This window comes from Dioscorea cayenensis, chromosome 20 (assembly GCF_009730915.1).
Source record: "Dioscorea cayenensis subsp. rotundata cultivar TDr96_F1 chromosome 20, TDr96_F1_v2_PseudoChromosome.rev07_lg8_w22 25.fasta, whole genome shotgun sequence".
Lineage (NCBI taxonomy): Eukaryota > Viridiplantae > Streptophyta > Magnoliopsida > Dioscoreales > Dioscoreaceae > Dioscorea > Dioscorea cayenensis.
This window is the reverse complement of record NC_052490.1, coordinates 10,672,361-10,677,360: the sequence shown is the minus strand read 5'-3', so window position 1 is coordinate 10,677,360 and position 5,000 is coordinate 10,672,361.

Genomic DNA, 5,000 nt, shown 5'->3' with positions numbered 1-5,000 from the left:
TAGCATTACTCTACTCTTTAGTAATGATGGTCTTGGCCGTGATGATTTGCCCTGTAAAATATTATAGAAATTGGGTGGCGTGGCAACTTTAGTTGCAGCCCTTGATTCATATTTATCCATGCAATAGAACAGAGGGGCAAGATCTGAGCCTTTTTTCTTCTTAAACTATTTGTTATTGTTATTATTAGTGTTCCAAGAGTTCCAATGTACAGGTTGTTGTTATTGTTTTTAATGCAAGGGTTGGTTCATAATGTGAATTGAAGGTAATGATACAAGTGCATCCCGTGAAGAAAAGAAGGTAATGATTCAAATTTTAGTCTTAGGTATACGCTAATTTTATTATTTTGAATGCAAGGTAATCATTCCCAGGTTGAAAATGTGAACTCATATATGCCATGCTTTTGTATACTGGAATACATTAGTCGTGTTCTGATATTAAGTGCTTATTTTTCTTGTTTCTATAAATGCAATTTTTGTAAGCTGTCTGCATGGAATATAAGATTCAATTTATTAGGCATGTATTGATTGTTCCCTATAAAGCATAATTCCTCATTGTTATTCTATTCTTATGTTATTCTATTCTTGCTTTTCAAGGTGAAAAATTCTGAGTTATAATATGGTTTCTCATGAAGTTCAACTCAACTTCACAGGTTTCTCATGAGTTATAATATGGTTTCTTATGTTACAAACTTCATTCAGGTTTCTCATGAGTTATAATATGGTTTCTCCAATGCCAATTCATCTATTTACTGCATCTTGTGATGCAATTGCTTGAAAATCTTATTGTGTCGGGTTTTCTATTTCAAGTAAGTTTCTATTTTTAATGTTGAGTTATGGTGCGCATTCCAAGCATTCAGCTTCAACAGTTGAATATATGGTCTTTGCTATGTTGGTTTTATTTATTTTCATTGCATCTATGTGTAATAAAACTCATTTTTTAATACTACTCTGCAAATGTGCAGATCCGATTTGTTATGCTCAAGCATTGTTTTCCGATGTACCTCTCTCCCCTCTATCGGGGGTGTTCAATTCTCCTGCCTCCTTTGAGAAGCTCTTTATGATTACTTTAATTTCTTCGATTGTGTATAAATCATAAGTTTTGATTGAACTATGTGGATGAAATCTATTTGTCGAAGTATTGATTGAACTTTTTAAAAACCGGAATAGTTCTCTAGGACTCGAATTCATTTTAATTTTTTTGTGCTCTATTGACAATGTTATATTATTGAATTAACTTTGGCCTAATTTTTTTCCTTCATTAAATCATTTTTAGTAGTGAATGAGTTATTTAAGAAAGACAAATTTGAAAGACTGATTTTAATTATTGTCGTTGTTGTTGTTGTTGTATAAGTGAAACATGTCTTTTTTTTATCTATATAACCATTTTTATATAGTGTACCTCATGGTGAACTCGTATAGAATTCTTTTGAATTGCCCATTTCAATTAGATCATGTTATTTGGGTAGCAATTTAGTATTCATTTGTTGGTTTTTTCACCATCTAATGCTATTATATTGGAGTAAATGAATCAAAACTTTTTGTCACTTCTTGAATGCGAAATTGCTTGTTTTTATGTCAATGATTTTTGATATGTAATGGCATCACAAAGGATGTTTGCTACTAACAAAAGGAAATTCTTACTTGACATAGAAACCCGACAAATACAAATCGGTATGGATTTCGCTTTGTGTTTCCGAATTTGCTAAATATCTGAGGTTCGAAAGAGTTTAAAAGATAATTTTCACCTTTCACTCACATTCAAGAACACATTGTGCAAATGCAGATCAGAGAAGAGAGGCTGCAAAGAGTTGGGACGTGCCATTACAGGGACCTTTTTGAGTGGATTGAGCTTGAACCAATGCACCTTGCATTCATTTATGACATGCTTTTGTATAATGGAATACATTAGTCGTGTGCTGATATTAAGTGCTTATTTTTCTTGTTTCTCCTTTGTCCATTATTATCTCATGTGTAATATTACTCATTTGAGCAGAATGTTGGTACCATTTGAGCAGAATAAATAATGTGTTGCCTGCACTCTCCTTTGTTTGTAACCTGCTATAGGTTCAGATATGTGGATGACTGCAGATATATTTTCGTATTCACAAAACTTCGTATTCCAGCCCTAAATCCAGAACACAAAGATATTATGTTTACCTACAAACCATCTCTTCATCAAACATAAGTAACAAACACAAATCTTATAACATGAACACAAATTCTGGTAACACAAACCATCTCTTCCTCAAATATAAGCAAACACAAAATTCTTATAACATGATTCCCTGAACCTGAACTTATAACATGAACATCTGAACATGAACTTATAACACAATCAAACATAAACAATAAACACAAAAGTCTTATAACAAAGATGAGCACCGTACACAAACAAATGAACCATCTCTTCTTCAACATGAGCACAAAATTTCTGGTTTTCCTCCAAGAGCATGAACATGAATACTTACACACAAATTAATCAATAATGCACTCTATAAGTAACTTGCACCACAGTACAATTCCCTGAAAAAATAAAATGTAAACATCACAAAGTATGTCAGGTTGATCGATATGTACATCTTGCAACCCACCTTAATCAGAGCTCATTGCACTGGCTTGAAAAACCTAAAGAACTGTGATGCATGTCCAGGTTGATCGATATAGAATTTGAGTTAACCTAATAAAAGAGATTATAATCAAACAAATCATTATTTCAAATTAAATGACACAAAATTCATAATTTGGACATTAAAGATAATTACAAGAAAATTACCACACTCTCTTGTGTGCAATGATCATCTTGTATAATTTTCTGAGCTAATGCATCTCCTTTTGTTTGTGGCTTACGCCCTAATAATAACATGGATGTTATACAATAAAAACCCATCGGAAAAACTAAAGAAGTAATGAACATGATACTACATAAAAAAATACCTTTTGTTTCCGATTATTATTTCTTCAACTTTTGACTTCTTCCTTTTTGATGGTGGGACTGACCCTTACTCCGCACCTTCAAGGGAGTGAGAAATTTTTGGTGTGGCACATTAGTCGCCTCCGACAACATAGGTGTAAATTTTTCTTTGCAAGTTGTGCCGTCCCATCAAATTCTCAATTGCCTCATCCACATATTTCATCAAGAACATGTATTTGTCATTTGACTCTGCTCCAAGTTCTGCGATTTTAGTAAAATGAGAACACAATTTATTGTACCACGTTTCTCCTCAACTGGGTTTGTGGGTCATCATATGATTACTGTACATATGTATTCTTTTGCCACCTCTTGCACATGCTAATGTGTAATATTTCAATTTTTCCATCATCATTTAATCTTGTGCTTTTTGTTGATGCCAAACCCTTCACGTCGCGCATATTGGACATATAACTTATAAACTTCTTCTTCAGAATCAAGAATCATACCGGCCGCCGGCACAATATTTTCAACTAAATCCGAATCTACCGGTTTTTCATTGGCATGCATTTCATAACTTGAACATCCAACTTCTACCTTATCTTTTTCTTGCTCATTACACCCAAGTACGACTTCTTCCATGTTCTTGCTTTAGGTATATGTCTAAAAACAAATTAGACAAATATTTAAAAAACATGAAGCAAAGTAATGGTTTATAATCCTAAATAACTCCAAAAAATCATAAAAAAAATATCCAAATGACGCCTAAATAACTACAAAAATAATTTAGATACATTGCCAACAAACTATTAAATCATTCATGTAGTATGTGTACAATGTTTTTAAACACAATCATTCCAACAAACTATCAAATCATTCATGTAGTATGTATACAATGCTTTTGAATCCAGCAAACAAAGAATTGATTTTCCAAAACGTTTGTGCTTCCATAACAAGGCCAAATAACTCAAACAAATCAAACAAATTATTACGATACATGAAATAAATCATACATTTAATATAGTGGAGGCAAGAAGCAGAGAAGTAGAGACGGGCGCACGGGAGGGAAACGGCGGCCAATACAGGGCCGGGAGCTGGGGAGGGAAATAGCAGCCGAGACGGGCGTCGGGATCACGGGAGGGAAACGGCGGCCAGGACGGGACCGGGAGATGGGGAGGGAAATGGCAGCCCGCGACGCGCACGGGAGCCTGAGGGAGGGAGTGGTGGATGAGGCGGCGACGGAGCGGGAGGGAGGCGGCGGAGGGATAGCTGGGCCCGACGGAGGCGGAGCTGGGGAGGGAAGCGCCGGCGGGAGGGAAAAGTGCGGCCGGGGACGAGCGCAGGAGCTGGAAAAGGGAGCGGCGGATGGAAGCACGGATGGAGGCGCTGGCCGCGTGGCCGGGACAGAGCCAGAAAAAGGGGAGGGAAGCGCCGGCCGGGAGGGAGGGAGACGACCAAACGAGAGAGAGAGAAGAGAGAGCCTCACGTGGGTTTGCTTTACTCTTAGCTTTTTAGTTTAATTTAAAAAAAATAAAATAAAATAAAATAACAAAAGACCACATCACCACCACATCGGTTGTAGTGGTCGGGTTCGGTGAGTTTGTCTAGCTCAATATAGCATTACTCTTTTTGAATGCATTGTAGGACCTTTTTTTCTTTGAAAAATGTTCTTTCAATTGTAGTAGTGATAATAAGAAATATAAAGGTCAATTTGACAAATATATTAGATGACAGTATAATATTCTTTTTAACATAACTAACTTATGAGTAAGGTCACCAATTCTTTTAAGTTCCAAAAGCTCCCTATTACAGTGTACATCAATAATAAAGTATTCAATTGGTCTTCAAGGGAATGAGGTGCACATCAGCAAACTCACATGGATAAAATTTTGCAAAAATAAAACTTGTTCTTATTATTTGTATTGATTTCATGTAAATGATTATTATGCTTCTCAAATTATCTATCCAATATCGCATAAAAAGTGAATATGGTTATAATAAATATTTGTAACTTTTTCAACCCACATTGTGGTTTTCCTAGAACTTTGTATATATCATTCATATCAAGAGTTAATATTTGCTGCTTGGCACA